Raw genomic sequence first — 22,552 nt, forward strand, 5'->3', positions numbered from 1 at the left:
CCCAGCTCCCCTCAGATAGCCCAGGAGAGGCCCAGAAGTCATTCCAAACTTGAAGACCTGCAGGTTCTTCTGCCTGCTTTCTTCCATCTTCCATGGCTATCACTTGTTCCTCCTTGCCCCCACACTTGGTCCCCAAAATGTGCCTCTGTCTTCCTGTTGCTGTGGCTTGTCCATCACTCACCAGAACCCCTTGAGATCCCGAGCACAGGCTGTGGTGCTGGCTGTCGCTCATCTTGAGCGGTCTCTACAAAGCACACAATTTATAAGACAAAACTGCTCCTTGCTTACCTATTAGTCGTGTAACACTTAACTCCTCCCCATCTCTTCTGGTCTCTCTGATCCTTCCTTCTTCCTTCCTCCATCCCTTCCAGCCTCCTTTTTTACTATGAACATCTCAAACACATACAAAGTACAATAGTATAATGAAAACTCTATGGTCTACTAAACTGTCATTAACTTCAATCATTTTTAACTTGCAAACGATACTGATTGATCTGGGCATTCCTTCCTGGCCCCACCCCAAACACACACACACACACACACACACACACACACACACACACACACACACCATGCTGTATATAATTGCTTAAAATATTCCTATTCTCAAATATTTATTGTTTTCCTTTTATTTCTTTCTAAATGTTCTTTTTAAAGATTTATTTTATTTTTAATTGTGTGTGTGTGTGTGTGTGTGTGTGTACGTGCACACATGCACACACGTGTATATGAGTGAATGCCCTCGGAGTCCAGAAGAGGGCATGGGAGCCTCTGGAGCTAGACTTCCAAGCATTTGTGAGCTGGCTGCGTGGGTTCTGGGAACTGAGCTCAGGTCCTCTGGAAGACCAGCAAGCCCTCTCAACCACCGAGCCAGCTTTCCAGTCTCGCGCATGTCTTTTTAACTAACTGCTTGTTCAGATCAAAATCTCAATGAGGAGCCGGGCGGTGGTGGCGCACGCCTTTAATCCCAGCACTCGGGAGGCAGAGGCAGGCGGATCTCTGTGAGTTCGAGGCCAGCCTGGTCTACAAGAGCTAGTTCCAGGACAGGAACCAAAAGCTACGGAGAAACCCTGTCTCGAAAAATCAAAAACAAAACAAAAAAAAAATCTCAATGAGGTCTCCACTATGACTGATATTGAAGCCCCACGAGACTCCTGTATTCTGTAGATTTTCTCCTGTTTTGCCCCTTGCAGTATGTTTATCGAGAAAATCAAGACTGTCCTGTAGTCCTGTCGCCGGGCGGTGGTGGCGCACGCCTTTAATCCCAGCACTTGGGAGGCAGAGGCAGGCGGATCTCTGTGAGTTCGAGACCAGCCTGGTCTACAAGAGCTAGTTCCAGGACAGGCTCCAAAGCCACAGAGAAACCCTGTCTCGAAAAACCAAAAAAAAAAAAAAGACTGTCCTGTATGTCCAAATGCTACGGCTATGCTGGTGGAGTGTGCCTGGGGTCCTTTGGAGAAAGAACTCCTGCCTCTAGCCCTCTACTCCCTATGGCTGTCCTGTTACCAACCCCCTTCTAAAGGCAGGAGTTCTTTCTCCTTTACCTGATGCCCAGTACCTGGAGCGGTGTCTACCATATAGTAGGCACACGGGAAAAGTCAAAGGAAGGCAGCAGAGAAAAGGAAAGGCAAGAAAGAATTGAGCTTACTCCATGGCCAGTGTCTCCCAGGGAGCCTCCAGAAAGGAGTGGTGTCTGGTCACCTGTTACCAGTGGGGTTGCTGGGCCTTTTGTCAGTTCTGTGTGAACCCCGAGGGCCAACCCCACAGATCTGCACTTCTCCTGTTTCGGGACGGTCTCCTGCTTCTGGCAGGCAGAGAGAGGGCCCCTTCATAAAGGCCCCTGCCTATCCCTGTCCTGCTGTGGTTCTGTGAGAGCGCTGTGGCAGGGGTCTGGTCAGCTTCTTCTCAGGCTTATTTCCACACTTCTGTACATGTCTGTCTGCCAGCAGCGCCCAGACCTGCCTCTCTCTTTCCCCTCTCCCTATCCTCCCTATGTCCACTCCTCCTCCTGCCTTCCCTCCTGTCCCCTCCTTATATCCTCCCTCCTGTCCCCTCCTCCTGTCCCCCCTCCTGCACTCTCTGCTGTCCCCTCCTCCTGCACTCCCTCCTGTCCGCCCTCCTGCCCTCTCTGCTGTCCCCTCTGACTGCCCTCTCTATGTCCTCTCCCCATTCTCTCCCAAGGCCGTGGCCCTGGACATTCTCCTGCAATCATTATTTGCTTATCTTACTACTGGTTTTCAACCCTCAGGATAGTTCTCCTCACCAAGCCAATTTGAATTAATTTTGCAGGGATAATTCCATGAGACAATATATCAATTGCTGTATTAAAATCAAGATGTATAGCATCTCCCTCATCCTCGCGTTCCTTAATTTCTTAGTTCCCTCAAAGGCACAATCAAGTGTGTCTGGCATAATTTGTTCTTTGTAGACCCTGGCTGCTCATCGCATTTGTTTGTGATTTTAGAAAGATTCCTGGCAGCTTTTTATTCCTGTCATACTTTTCTTTATGGTCTCTGGTGACTGCAGCTCAGTGATTAGGGTGACAGAAATGGACCCAGGGCACAAGCCCTCTTGTTGGCGGCTTTTCTAGGCCTTAAGCTATTCTTACACCTCTGTCCTCTGGATCTGTCACCCAGCCATACAGTCACTCGAGGATTAGAGTACCCAAAGCAGCTGGGACTGTAGGCTCAAGGACTCTTTTTCAGGATGCGGCAGATTAAACAGTGGAGTACAAACACCTACGAGGACAGCTGCACTCATGAGCGCTATAGGTCAGAGTTCTCATTGGGACTCCCTAGCCCCTGGACTGTGGGTATAATTAGTTAAGATAATAAAGTCATGAATATGGGGCCTGTACCAGCCCGCACAGTGACTTTATAAAGAGGGACATTTCAGGACCATAGAGATGGCTTAGCAATATGCACTCTTAAGTGTGCAATTGTGTGCCCCTTTGTGAGCCATGCAGTGGTGTGCCCCTGTTGTGAACTGTGCAGTGGTGTGCCCCTGTTGTGAACTGTGCAGTGGTGTGCCCCTGTTGTGAACTGTGCAGTGGTGTTCCCCTGTTGTGTGGGACCCCTTAGCCCATGGCTCTTTGTTTGATGTAGGAAGTCAGTTGAAAATGGGTGTGGATGGGGCTTCTGGGCAAACACAATCCCAGCTCAACCTCATTCAACCAATGCATATGGTTGCCTCAGCCCCTGATGCCCACCTAAGTGGGCCTGTACAAATGTCGTTCTAAGTGGTCAGGGAAGGCGTCTTGGATGGCATTGGCATCCCAAGTTCATACTTTCAGCCGGCTTGAGCTCCTCTGTGCACCATTCTATGCCTGCTCTTACTTCCTGGGCTCAGCCTGTCAGTAGCCTTTGGGGCAAGGCAGCTGTTGAGCTGCAGGAAGGATGGGAAGGCCCTAGAGCTTATTTTAGTTACTTGCTGCTGCGAGTGAAACACCTAGCAAGAAGCAATGTCAAGGAGGAAGACTGCTTGCCTCACAGTTTGGAGTGACAGTCTACGCTGCAGGGGAGGGCGGGGCAGTTAGAGGTTCGTGTCTGTGGCAGCAAATGCGGATCTTCTTATTTATGTTATAAGAAAGGAGAGGGAGAGATGGGGGCTGGAGAGATGGCTCAGCGGTTAAGAGCATTGCCTGCTCTTCCAAAGGTCCTGCGTTCAATTCCCAGCAACCACATGGTGGCTCACAACCATCTGTAATGAGGTCTGGTGCCCTCTTCTGGCCTTCAGGCATACACGCAGAAAGAATATTGTATACATAATAAATAAATATTTAAAAAAAAAGAAAGGAGAGGGAAGGGAATATGAGCATATGGGTGGTTTTCTCCTTTTTCTTTTAATTCATTGTGGGACCCCAGCCCAAGAGAGGGCACCACCCACATTGTGGGAGGGTCTTCCCATTTTATGCCTTAAAGGGACGCTAGTCAACCTGAGCATGGCAAACATGGTTCTGGCAGACCTTGCTTTTCTCCCCCATTCCTGTTAGATTCCATTCCTGCAGCAGGCCACAAGGGTCTGTTCCCTCACATGGCCACTTCTTCCTCCTGAGGCTGACTACCAAGGTTCAGCTATCAAAGTATGGAAGTTCAACAATCAAAAGCCCCTGTTGGCTCATCTAATTGACAAGCCCAATTAAAATTAAACACCTCATCCGAACATGGATTTCCCCCTTCACCTTTATAAACCACCATTTGCTCATGTGCCACAGTCTCACCTCTATCTAGAGGTGGTCACTACTTTGTCCCTCCTGGGGCAATTACTCCTTCCCCCCTTCCTTGTTCCCTTCTCCTTCTGCCTCATCCTGTATCTCCCATCTTTGTCTCTGAGTCCCTACCCTTTTCCCTGCTTATGCCTTATTGAGGCAAATAAATCTCCTTCATGCTAAGAACTTGGTCTTGGGGGTCCTGAGCCGACACTCTTCCCTTTCAGCCCTCATAGACTTACCCAAAGGTGAGTCTCCTAAAATCCAGTCAAGCTGATAGTGAAGAAGATCTATAACATGGTACATAGCCCTGGAGCACCCCAAGGAGGGCCAGAGCTTCCCCTCTCTGTGTGGAGAAAAACCTGAGCTGTGTTCCGTAGGATCTTCCAGACTTTTCCAGGAACTACAGCCCCCAGTTTCCTGAGCAGTGACTCTGTCATCGGTACAATCTAATAGGTTTTTCTTTCTCGGCTTCCTGGCTTCAGTTCCTTCCCAATGCAATTAGCTACCGGTTGCCAAATTTTTGCTTTGAGGTTTGCTTTTGAAGGAACCCAGACGAAGACAGGCTGGCTCAAGGAGATGACGTATGGCTGAATGGACAGCGTAGGGCACACAGTGAGCACCGGATTCATTTCAGTGCATGTGATGGGCCATTTGTAAAGTGTACGTGATGTGTAGTCAGCTACAGGGCTAGAAGTAGAAGGTACACGTGCACATGTCAATATTTGGTGAGAGGGCAGTTGTCACTCAATAGCTGCTGTGATGTGTGGTCTGATCTCTTGGCCATCAGGAGGGAGTGTGGAACTATAGCCGTTTAAGGGATCTCCCTGAGTGTTCAGTTATCGTAGGGAGCGTATGCACACGTGCAGATGTCATAAAATGGTATTTAAGGGGCAGCTGCTAGTCCACTGACATTTCAGCTCCAGTATCCGGTCTTGACGGGAACCGGACAGTCTCCATTATGGAGCCTGCTTCCGGGAATGGCTTGACTTATGTCCTCTGCTGCATGGCTACCTGGGTTCCAGGATCACAGGCGCGGTCTCTAAAAGGGGGAGAGCCCAGCAAACCTGTTGTTTCCCCTTCTCCATGCCGCTGCTGACAGCCAGTTTGCTGTGTCTCTCATGATAATGAAGTCTGCCTGGCTTCATGCTGAGATGGACAAGAGGCCCGATCACAGGGGAGCCTGTAATGCTTGCTGGTAACAACTGCTTTGAAGAAATCCTCTAGAGCTGAGGACATTTGATGGAGTCTGGTATTTCTTTAGAAAACGCCATATAAAGAGATGACAATGCTATAGTCATTGCCCTATAAACAAAGGACAACCTCATTCTCTGCAGTCACAGCTCAAACAAGGCTGCTCAGACCAGGCGACCCTTGTGTGATCTGTCCCTTCTCTGTGGGGTCAACAGAGCCTCTGGCTTCTCCCTATTGATTGTTAGTAGGGTATCTTTCCTGAAAATGGTTCTAGCCAAAAATACCTCCAGGCCTTGCCAAGTGTACCCTGGGGAATCGAATCGCCCCAGACTGAGAACACAGCTGTGAAAGCTGTGAGGACAAAGGAGGGGGCTCCGGCTTTCTAAGCCTACATGAAGCCAGCTTGCACTGTAGTTGAGAACAGGGCTCTGTGGTGATATCATGACTTGATATTTCATTTCTCATTCACAAGGTTTTGTGACCTTGGATATAAAATGGAAATCAGCTCACACCACTGGCTTCTCATTGATCTTAAAGAAAAACCCACGCTTATTATCACAGTCTACCAGAACTAAGCCTCATTTTGCACCACCTACCACTCTTGCTCGCTCTCCTGAAGCCCACATGAACGCCATTCTGCTCCCAGAGTGTGCAAGCCTCCTTTCAATTCCTGCCACATCGGCCTTGCACATGCTGGTCCCTTCTGCTAGAGCGTCTTTTCCCTGCCGTTGCTGGGTGTCTGGCTTCCTCCCGTGACTCTCCCCTTCCTCACAAACACCTTGCCCACCCTGCCAGTCACTCAGCAGCTCGTCCTGGTTTCGTCTTCACACGTCTTCAACGGGCCCCCACTTATCTACCCTTTCCTCCTTTGCTAGGCATCTTGCCGGCCTCCAGTGGGAGCTTTGTGACAAGAGGACCTGACAGCATTGTAATAGCCAGCACGCTTTCACAGGTCTGCTAGGTGCTGCTCTCAACTCCGTGACCACATCCTCGAGAAGGCTACCTAAGGGAGGAGGGGCTTATCTGGATTACAGTTGGTGGAATACTACTGATCATGGGGCAAAAGGCTTGGCAGGAAGTGTAGGAGACAGCCGGTCACATCCACAGGCAGGAGGAGAGGCTGAACAGGAAGTGGGGCTGAACCCTAAAACCTCAAGCCTTGATCCCTGAGACTCACTTTCTCCAACGAGACTCCATTTCAGAAGGTGACGACTGTCCTAAGACATGTATGGGGACATCTGGGGTCATAACAGATGATCTACAAGATGATCTTCTTGATTCATGCACTAGCCTGAAAGGGCAAGCTGAGGCAGGCAGAGAGGAAGGATACAAATATATGAGGCGAACACCCTTCCTGTGGCAGACAGCTTCCCTAGGGAGGGACAGCAGCTGTTGCCCGAGGACTCTGTCCCGGGCAGGCTCCTAGCCCCAAGCTCTATGATTCACTCTTTCTTTTCTTTTTTCTTGCGTGCGCACTCTGTCTTCATCCCAGCTGTCAATTCAGATGTCTCAAAGCAATACAAGCTAACTATCTTAAAGAACCCTGGATTCATCATGTCACTTCAGAAAATGGCACTTCTCAGTCCTGCCACACACCCAGGGTGTCTTTCTTCCTCCTAGTGACGACTAAGGGTCCCAGGTGTTATTCTGAGAAACGATCTTATGCTACCAACTAATTAATAGACTGTGTCATGAGTTAAATCGTGTTTTCTCCATAGAGGCTGTGAAGTTTGAATGGGACTTTTGTTTTGAAATAGGCCTTCATGGCCATATTAAGGCAAACTGGGCATTTCCCCGGGATGAGCTCAGTATGACTGCTGTCCTTAGGAGTGAGTGTTCAAGAGGAGGAAAGCTCTCTCCTCTCCTCTACGCTGGAAGTCTTTCTCCACTTCATTTCCTCCGTCTCCTTTCATCTTTCAATTTCGAGTCAGCAAGTGTTTGTGAACGAGCCCGGGTCCCAGGGAGCGAGCTCGTCTCAAAAGTAAAATGGATGAGAAGACTGACACCCAAGACCGACTTCTGGCCGCGACAGTCACACCTGCCCAGGTGCGCAGCCCTTCCTCCAACCTCTGCAGAAAACAAGCAACGAAGAGAAAAGGCAGCAGGGACGCGCTGTGGAGGAGTTACTAACTGGGAGTAAGAAGTGACAGGGAGACACGTTCAGCTGAGTCTTTTGTTTCTTCTGGAATTATCCGGAAGGACAGTGAGAGGAGACACTAGACTCCAAAAAGATTTTTTTCCCCTTTGCACATCCTGTGTCCCTTGCTCACTCACATGGACACACAAACATGAAACTTTCTCTGGGATCGCCGGGTGCCCGTGAATCGGTGTCACTGGCTGAATGAAAACCACTCAGGAAAACTCACGCCACTTCTCCCTGCTGCATTGTCCCTGCTTCTCCAGGCATCCTGGGTGGCTCCTGTGATCATTAGCTAACTTGTCACATAGGAAAGGTGTTGCCACCAACAAGAAGGAATTCCTACATTAACTATAACCATAAACTGCTGGATTGGGGGCTGAGCCTTTAACCCAGGCACTGGCAGCATTCATGGACACACACCTGTACACACACACACACACACACACACACACACTCATCCACAGACATTTCAAGTTGGAAATGGGCCTTTTGTCCCATCGTTCACTACACAGATGAAATGGGCGGTTTATAGTTTAACAGCCAGCTCTTTGTGCTGGTGCTGTTTCCCCGGCTATCTCTCCTGGGGCCAGGGACTGAGTGTCACAAAATGACTTTTTAATGTCCATCTGGGAATCCAGGAGAAAAGAGAGGTGGCAATAACACTCATTTTGTAGCCTGTCTGTCTCTCCAGCACTTGAGAAAATAATTGGATGCTATTAAAATCAATTTAACTCTAAAGGGCACATGGTGGGGGCAGGGGATGCCTGTAGCTATAGTCTTGAGTCTATATGCCCGAGTGATGGAGGACACCACTGGGGAGAGGATGGTATTATATCAGGGTGATATTTCAGGGGGTCCCCGCACTTTCTCTCTCTCTCTCTCTCTCTCTCTCTCTCTCTCTCTCTCTCTCTCTCCCTTTCTCCCTCCTTTCCCTTCTCTCTTTTTTTTCAGCAAATGAAGCAATCAAAAATATTTTGATTATGATAGAGAGAGTTCAGCTGTTAGTAGGGCTTGCTGCTTTTCAGAAGACTCAAGCTGAGTCTTCAGCACCCACATCAGGAGGCTCACAACTGCTTGGAACTCCAGTTCCAGGGGGATCTGATGCCTCCTCTTGCCGCTGAGGACATGCATACTCATGTGCACACATCTAAACAGAGATGCAAGCAGAGACACATAATCAAAAAGAAAATAAGCCTGAAAGTAGCCATTTTCATTCACTCACATCTGTCCCTCTTCTGGGGCACTGGGTGAGGGACCTCTTTTGGGTTCTCAGGTGACCTCGGGAAAGATGGGTGAGGAGATCCCATCCTTGGGAGGAGTTTTGGAGATTCAAGAGCCATGCCCTGACTTTAGTTTTCTCCTGGCCCGTGCGGAGCATCCACAGACATGAAGGCAATGAAAAAAGTAGTATTGGAAGATCAAATATTAGATCAATATTATTAGAAACTACATCAAATTGAAAAACCTTCAAAAATAATTCCCAGTGCCAGAGAGATGGCTCAGCAGCTACGAGCACATACTGTTCTTATAGAGGACCCTGTTCGGTTCCCAGCGCCCAAGTCAGGAAATTCACAATTGGCTGTAACTCTAACTCCAGCCCTCTTCTGTTCCCTGTGGGACCTTCACTCACATGCCCGTACACATAATTAGAAAGAAAATAAACCTAAAAGTGTGCAGACAGCACAGGTCTGCTCTGGGGAGCCTGTGCACAGGATGACGCAACAGTCCTGGCCTCGCTCCCCCGCTCCCCCATGGGCATGCATTCCTCAACATGGTTTAGTCAAATCTTCCTCCACTGGGGTTAGACTCCAGTTGCCTGGTGTAGGGACTGTTTGTGAGTCTGGCTTGAAGACAGGCTTTGATACTGGCTTCTCAGTGCCCATCTTGTCACAGCAGCAGGGACGCTTGCCAGACCAGACTGCCGGTGGCTGACCACTGCGCCTGAAACTGAGTTCACGCAAGCACAGCAGCCGTGCGGCTGAGTATCTCCTGACAAATCCACCTGGTGTTTTATGGAAATGAATAATCTAAGGGGGAATTTTGCCATCGAGATGGACAGTGCAGTGAAGAAGCACACAAGAATGCTTGTCCATGGGATTCCAGAAAGAGCTGGGGGTGTGAACAAAGATGCGGCTACACTGGAGAGCTTCTGGGTGCACAGCAAGGGGGATTTAGTGAAGGAAGAGTTGGTGACATGGAGGAGGGACTGTTGTTACCGAAAGAGGATGAAGCTTCCCAGAGAAAGTGATACCAGCAGAGCCACACAGTAAAGGAACTCTTAAAGACACTGTGGCACACACACACAGCACAAAGAGCAAAATGCTGGAAGTTGATCCACTCTGAGCAGAGTGTGACAAGTCACCAAGCATGCAGGGTGTTCCTTCCTGATGTGGTCACGTGTCTGAGGAGGACAAGAACTGGGCACTCTGCCTTTTGGAGATTTTTATAGAGAAACAAATATCTTCATTATCAATATTTTAAATTTAAGTAATTTAGATAAAATTGACATTTCAAACATTGTTTTTAATATGTCAAATGGACCTGTGGTAAGAGTTTTAATGTTTTGGGCAGCTATTTTAAAGACTGCTTTTTATTTCAGTTTATTTATTTATTTTGAGACGAGGTTTTATGTAGACCTAGGCTGGCCTTGAACTTGATGGCTTAGCACTTCTGTCTCTGCTGCCTCAGCTGCCCAGTACTGGGACTGCACGCAGGCCAGCCTGTTTCACTGACTCCATCCTGGGCAGGTGGTGGGACGGTCCTCTCCGGGTGTGGCGGTGTCTGCTATTAGCCCTGTTTATAGGCGAAGTCTGTTAGCTTTCTGTTCTTGTTGCTCTAAAATACCGGACAAAAGCAACAGAAGGGAGGAGGGAGGGAAGGAAGTGGGGAGGGAGAGAGGGCTTAGTTCAGCTCACAGTTCAAGGATTCAGCCCACTATGGTAGGAAGTCATGGTGGTGGCAGTGGAGACAGCTTGTCACATTGTATTCAGTCATTCTTGTATACCAGCCCATGAGATGGTGATACCCACCATCTAGTTAAAGGTTTTCCTGCCTTTAACTAGAAGCTTCCTCACAGGTGTGCCCAGAGCTTTGTCTCTTAAATGACCACAGATCTTGTCAAGTTGACAGTCAGTATTGCTATCCAAGGACAAGCACAGAAGTGTCCCTCCCCTGCCTTGGCCTTGGTGTCCACATCCATCAAAGAAAGCGACAAGACAAGTGGCTTTCAAAGTCTGCCTGACACCATGGTCCGTTTGCCGTCGTCAGTCTACCTAACTGGGTGGCTGGGGAGCAGGGGCTGATGCATGCCTTCTGCTGCAGCTGCTGCTGTTGACTTTCCCATACTCCCTCCCCTGCCTGGGCTAGTCGCCCCCGTGCCTGGCTCTGGTTTTCGGTGAAGTAAGCCTGTGTGGGAGTTCCTAGCTGCTTCTCCCTTTTGGCTTCTCCCATTTGGGCTGTCTTTTCACACCTCCAAGTGCTGGGTGGGAGTGGATGAATGTCACTTGCTTGGCTCTCTCAAGATGTCTTTCTTTGCCCTGGGTGTGATACTGTAAGCCTGAGACGTGGCCGGCTGTGCGTCTCTTCCAACCCTTTGTGATGGCACCAGGCAGGCTTCTGCATGGCAGTGACTTCATCACTGGTGGCAGTCACTCTGCTCCGTCCTAACGGGCCGAGGTAATTGGTCCCCACCCAATGGAGAAGACCAATTAATTACGCTGCCTTGGGCAAGTGGTGTTTCCCACCAGGACCTCCATCTTCACATTTGTAAAATAAAAAGATTGCACCCCGTGGTCCCCCGTGGTCCCCATCTCGAATGTCATCCTGTTTATTTCATTTGTTTGCCTCACGTCCTTCTCCATGCCCTCATTTCCTCTGAGTCTTGTAGACATCATGTCTGTTCACTGAGTTGAACTTCAAACACCCCACGGGAGAAACAGCTCAGGCATGCTGGGAAGAATGCTATTTGGGAGGAATAACTTGTCATTAAAATAAGATGAGTAGTGATGCTTTGTTTATAGGAATAACAGTTATGAAGAAGGGAAAGCTAAGGAGGAAGAATGCACGCTCTGGTTCCAGCACGGGCTGTGCCCGACAGCGTTGGAGAGAGCGCTCCGAAAGAGGGCCTCGGCTCCAGCCGCGGGATCCATGGATCCCTGTGGCCATGATGTTGTTTAAGTTAATTATTTCTAAAAATTGAGGCTGATGAGACCACGGGGCCTTTCATATCTCATCAAAGAGCCTGAGGGGCTTCCCGAGAATTTCATTAGGAGGAGACCAATTTAAAGATTAACTAATGTGCGAGATGCAGCTGGTTCACTGCAGCGGGCATGAGCGGTGACGAGGGGAGAGAGAGGCTCCCGGTGGTTCATCCAGACCAGAACCAACGCAGATATCGTCAGTGTTTCTGTGCTCCAAGCACAGGCTGGACGGAGTCTTTGGCGTTCTTATACTCCACAGAGGGATGCCCTCGGAACTGAAGCCCCTCCACACTGATGGGTTGTGTATAACCTTGGTATGACATCCAACTTCCTTTCATTTACTCAAAATTCCTCAGTGGCCTTTTAATCAAGTATATTCTCCGTGTAAGCTGGCTCAACAGGAAGAAGTCATTTGCACAAAAATTGTTGTTAAACTGCCAGCTAGCTCTACCAGAATGAAGAATAAGAGCAGCCATGAATCACTGCGCCTGTGTAAGAGCGGCTCCCAGACATCAGCATCATTGTTTTTATAATCCCACAAAGGGGAGACTGACATTTCAGGGCTACATTGTAAGGCGATGTGGGCTGCACTCTATAACTCTGGGTCTATTCATAATGCATGAATATGTCTAATGGTGTCTCCTGGAGTTGTAGAGCACATACAGTCTGTACAACAGATCTAATAATACCGACTCTCCATCTGTGCCCCGCCCTATCTAAGCCCTTGTATGTATGACATTGAATTTAATAATCATCATACTGTCTAAAGTTGGTCCTTTCTACTGCCCCTGTTTCATAGAAGAGGACTAAAGAAGTGTTTAAATGCCCTTTATGAGACCATGCAGAGAATAAATAAATAAATAAATAAATATAATAATGACACCCACTTTAAATCTCAGCGTGTTCCCATCATTCCCCCTGCCCTTTGGAGTTTATTTTGGTACAGTGTCACAAGGGATTTCTCTGCCTGTAGTAACAACAAGCTCCCAAATGTATGAAGTACGAGTATGTGGTAACCCACAGAGGGACATGCTCTGGAAGGTTCCCCAGGCCAGCCACCATCAGTGGCTGCTTTTACCAGGCCTCACAGTTCCTTCCTAAGAAGTCAGTTCACACCCCATATTCTAACTTAGAAAGAACAGAAACCATCCCAAAAGATTATGAGTTGATACAGTAGGGAGGCCATGGAGGAACCCTCTGATGTGCACTCTATCCCCAGTCCTCCCACCAAAAGTGTCCAAGGAGGGACACAAGGTTGGTTCCTGGGTTTTCAAACTTTGTAATGACATCTGGCTGGGGTTGACACACTGTGGGCAGGGATAGGTTGTATCTGTTGTGGTCTTTCCAGGAGTCTTGTTCATCCTGTTCCCACACAGAATGTGACAGGCGCATCCTGTGTCTAAATCTAAGGGGACACTCAGCAATCCCATCCTTTGCAGGAGGAACCCTGGACATTGTTGATCATCTGGTCCATATTGATGAGGGTCCTGCCCTGACTTTCTCCTCTGTTGCCCCTGCTGGGTAGTTGTAGTATAACAGGCTTCTTCTGTCCCTCATGTGGGGAGGGCTTCCTGACTCTCCAAGTCCACAACAAGGCCCATAATTTTCAAGAAGTCCTGCTGTTGCTACGGTAACTCTTCCCAGTTCATTTCAGAGTGCAGGCTGCATCTTGTCATCTTGTCCAAGTGCCTGGGGCATGTTTGATTTGGGAGGAGAAGGGGAGGGAGTGTTTTAAATCAGGTGGACAATCTCATGCCTCTGGGCCACCTGGGTGGTGTGGGAATCAGTAAAAGGCTAGTGGGGAGTCTAAGCCATGGTTAGCCTTTCTTATCCCTTCTGTCCTCAGAACACAAACTTCTCCAGGCATCCTCCTTCTCTTCACACTCTTCAGGCTATGATGTCCTTAACCAGCCTGGTCCTGGAGGAAGCCTCAGTACTGGGCGGGATTAAGCCCAGACCCAGGAGATCATGTCCAAAGGGTTGGAGTATGAACCTTGGGCTGGGGAGATGTACTAGTCTGTCAGGTATGAGGACCAGGAGTTCAGATTCCCAGAATTCGTGTGGGAAGAGAGAGCCACATGTAATTGCTGCTGAGTCAGGGAACCCCCAAACAAACAGGCTATCAAGACTAGCTATATGGGTGAGCAATGTCTGAGTCCCTGCCACGGTGAATACTGTAGAGGAACTGTGGGTGGGGGGTGATCCCCAACCTCAAACCTAGGCCTTCACATGCAGTCATACACATGAGCACTTGCACCAACACACATGTTCCCTCACACATGCAGAAACATGTTTTCACACACATGTTCCCTCACACATGCAGAAACATGTTTTCACACACATGCTCCCACACAATCTGAAAATGGAAGGAAGTAAGAATCAAAAGAAAGTCCAGATCTCTGGGAAAATTACAATTTTGCCTCTTGAAGGGGCAAGAAAATGAAATATACAAGTGTACAGAAGTCCAACAGACACGGGGACAGGAATCTTTTCGTCCATGCCCAACATAACATGGGGTCCCCAAAGACTATTCCCTCAGGTAATTTCCAGGGACTATGTAACTAATCCCTTCTTCCCTCTAAAGTTGAGTATTTCTACAATGCTGAAATTTAGTGTTTTATGTTTAAACTCTCTCACTGGATTCTTTTATGTGTATGTGTTAGTGTGTGTGCATGCGTGTGCATGTCTCGCTTGGTCATTCTCCATTTTAGTTTTTGAGACAGGCTCTCTTACCAAAGCTGTGCATCTCACATTCAGCTAGACTGGCTGTTCACCAAGTCCCAAGAATCCCCCTGTGTCTGCTTCCCCCAAGCTAGAATTACAGGACACACCACTGCATCCGTGATATTTTCAAGGGTGCCGGGGACAGAGCTCCAGTCCTCATGCTTACTCGGCAAGCACTTTACTGACCAGACGGTCTCCTCACTTCCTTCTTTGGTGGTGGGAAAGGCTCTCACTCTCTACCCCATATTGGCGATGCTCCTGTCTAAGCCTCCTAAGTGTTAGGATTATAGGTGTGCCCTACTGTGCCTACTTCTCACCAAAATCTTACTGCATCACGGGGTACCTAATTCCTGAACACCTGACAGACCTACAGAGATCCCATCCCATCTTCCTTGCCCTAATGTAGCTTGTTGGGGCAGGCTACATCATGTCTCAGAGACTGTAAAGATGGGTCAGACCTCTGAGGAAAACATCCTCACATGGTGTGGATGCGGGGTAGTGAAAGCTTCCAGGGGTGCTGACCGTAAGGTGCTGCAGACTTTAGCAGAGTCGCTGTACCTGAGGCAGATATGAGAATGAGTATCTGTTTCCTAGCAGGACTTTGACCTTGAAGAATCATTGTGGTAAACAGTGAAGCATCTTTGTGGAAAACAGTGATTGCAGAATTGATTTTCCAAAGTGTTGCAGCCTTCACGTGACTTAGGTCTCAGGACACCTCTGGCACACCTGAGGCCCTTGGATGACTGAGAATTGCAAACAATACACAACAAAGGACTAAAGTCATGAGGCCATGTGATGCTTTCCTTTAGAAAGACATTGAGATTAGACTGGGAACCATGGTACTTCACTTTAAAAAACTGCTTTGTGTAACAATGAGTAAACACACCTTTGGACAGCTGCTCATGGTTCAGACCTTCCTGCCGCCACTCTGGCCTTAAAACTTTATCCTGGAGTGACTTCTTTCTTCAACTGACCAATACAGCACAGAAGACCCCGACACATGGCACCCCCATGGCAGGAGGAAAGAAGGGTCCGGACACCACAAGACAGGAGTCTAAGGACACCCATAGTAGGAGATGCAACTCCTGAAAAGTGCAGGAGCGTGGGAAATTGCTCTTCTCAGGAGGAGCAGTACGTGCAGTTACTGAAGTGTTTGTTAAAAGGCAGACACAATAGAGGGGTGAACATCTAGGTTTGGGAGGTGCAAGGAACATTGAAGGCTGGGTTCAGCCCATGAAGCTTGGAATCTGGATGGATGAGACAAGAAAGGAAACACTAAAGGCAGACAAATCTATCAAGGTCCCAGGAATCTGAATTTCTTCTCACTAAGGTTGGAAATCAGCAATTTCTACCATCCAACGATTACATATTTCTTGAAATACTGTTCATTGAAGAACCCAAGAATAAGAGTATAGAAATGTAGATTCCAGAAATAAGAATGTAGAAATAAAGAAATGTTGAAATAGGAGCGGCAGGCTGCTTCCCGCCACCCGGCTAGCTTTACCCGAAATAACAACACACAAATTGTATTCTTTTAAACACTGCTTGGCCAATTAGCTCTAGCCTCTTACTTGCTAACTCTCACGTCTTGATTAACCCGTTTCTAATGAGTGTAGCACCACGAGGTGGTGTCTTACCAGGAAGGATCTTAACCTGCATCCATCTCGGAGAGGAGAGCTATGGCGACTACTTCACTGCCTTCTTCCTCCCAGCATTCTGTTCTGTTTACTCCACCTACCTAATATTCTGTCCTATCAAAGGCCAAGCAGTTTCTTTATTAATTAACCAATGAAAGCAACAGATAGACAGATGACCTTCCTCCATCAAAGAAATATAAAGCTGTAAGCCTAGGAGAATAAGATCAGGCTGCCAGGATCTTTCTCAGCAGCCTAAGGATTAACTATTAACACTGGGTTACTTTGTTTTACAACCCAAGGCTCTGTCTGCCAGGCTGAAGCAGCCCTCTATAAACTGAGAGTCCCTTTGCAAACTGAGGGTCAGCTTTTAGATACCACCCCCAACCACTCATGACCAGCAATTGCTGTGAGCTGAGTTAACCTTTAAGTTAAGGGGCTACATGACTTTTCGTTTGTACACTGTCCCTGCTATGCGAAACTGGCAGCATCATGGGAAGTGTAGAGTCTTGGTAAACACCATCAGGGAACACCAGGGAAGAAACAATGAACTAAATACAAGCACTAGTTTAACTGAAAAACCCTGCTAATGAAAGTTGAAAAAAAAAACAATTTGTATATGAGTTTTATCTTGAGATTGTAAAAATTCTTTTGTTCATGCTATAAAGGGGGAGTTTAGAAACAGCCCATTGCCACAACCTTGCAAGTCCATCTCTGGCTGTGGTCTGAGCTAGCTGATAATTTTTTTTTGTGCCCCACAGAGATTTATTTTTTTATATTAATTCTTTTCATGGGATAAAGTTTGCTCTGGTTTCATAGACTTGGGTGGTTTGTTCCCCAACTTTGTATTACTTCCATGGACCCAACATTCATTGATAAGTGTTATCATTATTCTAAGTGTCTATTAGACTTGTCTCTAGACTTTACTCAGTAGGTTAAATATGTGTTCATTACTTACAAATTTAAAAGGAAGTTGATAGCATGTATCAATTTAAAAAAACTTAGAGTAGAGGTCTGGAGCTATGTCTCAGTTAGAGTATTCTTTGCACAGAGTTCTGGGTTCCATCACCAGCACCTATAAACCAGGTGTGATGGTGCATGCCTGTAATCCCAGAACTGGGAACACAGAAACATGAAGGCAAAAAATTCAAGGTTAGCCTATGTTGCAACAACTGAGACCCTGTTTAAATAATAAAATGAAACAAAGTCTGTAAAAGAAAAGTGTGAGGATTTAAGTGTGTGAACATTTGCTTTGAAATTCCATCTAGCTTCCTGGAGGCGTGTAAGGCAGCATTTGGCACTGATGTCTTATGGCTTCACCAAGCACTACCGAATGGCCCACCTCATAAGGTAGGATAAACGCTGTTGTTCTGGTTTCCCCTTGATGGAATCAGATTCTGGAGCTTCTACATAAATCCAGACAGGAACAGAAAACCCTAGAAACCCTATGCGGGCACACAGCATATAGAAGAAATGGTTAGGGTGGTGAGCTTGGGATGGCGAGGCTTAAATCCAAGCACAGTGTGGAAGAGAACAGTTTGCACAGCCTCAGGCATTTGAATGCTTGGTTCCCAGTTGGTGGAACTGTCTGGGAAGGATTAGGAGGTGTGGTCTTATTGGAGGAGGTTTGTTACTAGGGGCTGGCTTTGAGTTTTCAAATGCCCATGCCATCCCAGTTAGCGCTCTTTCTCCCAGCCCTCCCCATCTCTCTCTGTTCTGCCTTCTGTTTTAGGATCTGCTGTAAGTTCTCAGCTGTAGCTCCAGTCTGCCTGCCTGTTGCTATGTTTCCTCTCTCCCACTGCAATAGAAAAATAACCAAGACACCAAGGTGTAAGTTTATAATGGTGGAGTTGTGAAGATGGCTCAGTGGGTAAAAACACTTGCCTTGTAAGATTAAGAACTTCAATTTAAATTCCCAGAACCCACACAAAAGCCTGTCCAGAAGGTTGTGGGTCAGATTGGTATGTGCACTGGAAAAATAACAAGAGCACCCTCTCCCAGACAACGTGGGAAGAGAGGATCAACACTCATGGCTATCTTCTGACTTCTGTGGAGTCCTTCTTGCTCTGACCCTGAGACTTCTTATTAATCAAGAGTGCTTGGCCTTAGCTCAGGCTTGTTCCCAACTAGCTCTTATAACTTAAATTAACCTGTTTATATTAATCTATGCTCTGTGTGGGGCTCAGTGTCACTCCTTCATACTGTGTGCCTGACTCCCTCCACACTTCATTGGCTTAGTCCTACACTCCTCTTTCCCCCCAGAGGTTCCCCCTATTCTCTTCTGCTTAGCTGTTGGCCATTCAGGTCTTTGTCAAAGCCTCAGGCAGAGACACATCTTCACAGAGGACAAAAAGATTATCCCCACAGCACCTCTATACTTGTGGTGTGACACAAGAGGCCCACATTCACACATATGGGTGTGAAATAAAAATAAATCTTTAAAAACTAAAATAAAACATCCTTTACAAACACCACGTGGGGATCATTTTCAAGTATGTATCCCAGTGGGCTTCTCTGACCCTTTTCACCCACACACCCTTTTCAACTTGCCAGACCTTGCGTGGGTCCCATGTCAAGTACCCCAGATGGCACTGCCTGGTTCCTCTGCCAGAATCCGCTCTCCCCAGCACCATTCACGGTCCCTGTGCACCACATCCAACCTTTCCACCCAGCCGGATGAATTCACACTCTCCAGGCGTAAACCAGAAAATATGCCTGTATGCCAGCCAGTCCACTTCTTTCTGTCTGCTTGACTTAATCCCACCCAAGCCACTTTCCACCTCCAGACCCAACCAGCCCACAAATCCTCTCTTCTGTCCTGATATGCTCTGTTAATATAACACTTAGACCTCACCAAAGACATCCACATGCCTGGATTGCATAACAAAATTCCCAACAATATGAAAGACCGATCACGACTTCTCTTCAAAACTTACTAGCCTCTAGAAGTGCTTGCCAATGAGAACTATCTAGATGAACCCAGGACACAGAATTTAAAGGAACAGTGATGAACTTAATCAAAGAATTCAAGGAGTTTAAAGATCACACACACACACACACACACACACACACACACACACACACACATACACACACACACACACACACACACACACACATGCACACACAGAGCTCACTGAAGCTAAAGAGAAGGAACTTGAGAGCAAATGCCTAGCTGATGTAAAAACAAATAAGCAAGGAAGAGCAAAGCAAACATAAAAAACAAAACCCAAAAAACACCAAACATAAGGCAGCTGAAAATGACAAAGATGACCCAGAACTTAAGTATAAAATTCAGACACTTCTAAAGCTTAAATTATACATTAAAGACCACACACTAATAGTGGGGGACTTCAATAGTCATCTCTCAGCACTGGACAGGTCAGTCAGACAAAAATTTAAGCGAGAAATAAGTAACTGACAGATGTGATGACTCAAATCGACTTAGCAGACATCTATAGAATATTCCATCCAAACAGAAAAGAATATACCTTCTTCTCAGCGCCTCATGGAACCTTCTCAAAAATTGACCACATACTCGGTAACAAACCTCAATAGATTAAAAAAAAATCCATGTAGCTTATTAGATCACTATGACTTAAAAATAGAGTCAACACCAACACTAATTCTAGAAAGCCCACAACGGCATGGAAATTAAACAATCCTCACCTGCATCATCAATGGGTCAAAGAAGAAATAAAGAGAGAAATTAAAGACCTCCTAAAATTCAATGAAAATGACCATACAAAACATATCCAAATTTATGGAACACAATGAAAGCAGTGTTAAGAGGAAAATTTATAGCACTAAATGCCCACATAGAAGCTGGAAAAATCCCATACAAGTGAATCAACAGAACATTTGAAAACCTTAGAACAAAAAGAAGCAAACTCACCCAAGAGATCTAGATGGCAGGGAATAATCAAATTGAGAGCTGAAATCAACAAAATAGAAACAAAGAAAACAATACAGATAATCAACGAGACAAAAAGTTGGTTCTTCGAGAAAATCAACAAAATAGACAAACCTTTATCCAAACTAATCAAAAAGCAGAGAGAGAATATTCAAATTAACAAAATCAAAAATGGAAAATGGGACATAACAACAGACATGGAGGAAATACAGAGAATCATCAGGTCATATTTAAAAAACCTGTACCCCACAAAATTAGAAAACTTAAAGGAAATGGACAACTTTCTGGATAAATATCACTTACCAAAATTAAATCAAGACCAGATAAGCAAATTAAACAGACTTATAACTGTTGAAGAAATAGAAACAGTCATCAAAAGTCTCTCAACCAAAAAAAAAAAACAAACAAAAAACAAACAAACAAATAAACAAACCCCTAGGACCAGATGGTTTCAGCTCAGAATTCTACAAGATTTTCAAAGAAGAACTAATAACAATACTCCTCAAAATGTTCCACACAATAGAAACAGAAGGAACATTGCCAAACTCTTTTTATGAAGCTACAATTACCATGATACCCAAACCTCATAAAGTCATTACTAAGAAAGAGAATCACAGACCCATCTCACTTATGAACATTGATGCAAAAATACTAAATAAAATACTAGCAAATCGAATCCAAGAACACATTAGAACCATCACCCACCATGATCAAGTCGAGTTCATCCCAGAGAAGCAGGGACGGTTTAACATATGAAAATTGGTTAATGCAAACTCCCATATAAACAAACTGAAAAATAAAAACCACACGATCATCTCATTAGATGCTGAAAAAACTTTCAACAAAATACAACATCCCTTCATGATAAATGTCTTAGAGAGAACAAAAAACATATCTAAATATAATAAAGGCAATATACAAAAACAGCAAGACAACAGCCAACATCAGGAACAAGACAAGGTTGGTTGTCCACTCTCTCCATATCTATTCAATATAGTTTTTGAGGTCCTAGCTAAAGCAGTAGGACACTAAAAGGAGATCAAGGGGTTACAAATCGGAAAAGAAGAAGTCAAACCCTCACTATTTCTTGATGATATGATAGTTTACAAAATTGACCCCAAAAATTCTACCAAGGAACTTCTACAACTCATAAACACTTTCAGTAATGTAGCAGGATACAAGATTAACTAAAAAATCCAGTAGCCCTCCTTTACACAGATGATAAATGGGCTGAGAAAAAATTCAGAGAAACATCACCCTTCTCAATAGCCACAAACAGCGTAAAATATCTCAGAGTAACTCTAACCAAACAAGTATGGCAAGAACTTTAAATCTTTGAAGAAAGAAATTGAAGAAGATACCAGAAAGTGGAAAGATCTCCCATGCTCTTGGGTAGGTAGAATTAACATAGTAAAAATGGCAATCTTACCAAAAGCAATCTACAGATTCAATGCAATGCCCAGCAAAATCCCAGCAAAATTCTTTTATTTATTTATTTATACTTAAAAATTTCCACCTTCTCCCCTCCTCCCATTTCTCTCCTCCTCCCCTTCCCCCTCCCTGCATTCCCTTCCCCCTCCCTTTAATTCCCTTCCCCCTCCCTTTCTAGTCCAAAAAGGTGTCAGGGTTCCCTGCCCCGTGGGAAGTTCAAGGTCCTCCCCTCTCCATGCATGTCTAGGAAGGTGAACATCCAAACAGACTAGGCTCCCACAAAGCCAGTACATGCAGTAGGATCAAAACCCAGCGCCATCGTCCTTGGCTTCTCAGTCAGCCCTCCTAGTCCGACACGTTCAGAGTCCAGTTTGATCATATGCTCCATCAGTCCCAGTCCAGCTTGAGCAAAATTCTTCACAGACCACGAAAGAACGGTACTCAACTTCAAATGAAAAAGCAAAAACCCAGGATAGCCAAAACAATCCTGTGCAATAAAGGAACTTCTGGAGGCATCACAATCCCTGACTTCAAACTCTACTACAGAGCTACAGTACTGAAAACAGCCTGGTATTGGCACAAAAACAGACAGGAGGACCAAGATATTAATCCACACACCTTCAAACAGGTGATTTTCGACAAAAAAAATCAAATGGAAGAAAGAAAGTATATTTAACAAATGGTGCTGGCATAACTGGATATCAGAATGTAGAAGAACGAAATTTGATCCATATCTATCACCATGCACAAAACTCAAGTCCAAATGGATCAAAAACCTCAACATAAAGCCAGCCACACTGAACCTCATAGAAGAGAAAGTGGGAAGTACACTTGAACACATTGGCACAGGCTACTACTTCCTAAATATAACCCAGCAGCACAGACACTGAGAGAACCAATTAATAAATGAGACCTCCTGAAACTGAAAAGCTGCTGTAAAGCAAAGTACATGGTCAACAAGACAAAACGAAAGCTTACAGAGTGGGAAAAGATCTTCAACAACCCCACAAAATATACAAAGAACTCAAGAAATTGGTCATCAAAAGAACAAATAATTCAATAAAAACATGGAGTACAGACCTAAACAGAGAACTCTCAACAGAGGAATCT

This window comes from Microtus oregoni, unplaced genomic scaffold, assembly GCF_018167655.1.
Source record: "Microtus oregoni isolate MIOR12 unplaced genomic scaffold, Mior012 000007F_ref0000211, whole genome shotgun sequence".
In the NCBI taxonomy this organism is placed as follows: domain Eukaryota; kingdom Metazoa; phylum Chordata; class Mammalia; order Rodentia; family Cricetidae; genus Microtus; species Microtus oregoni.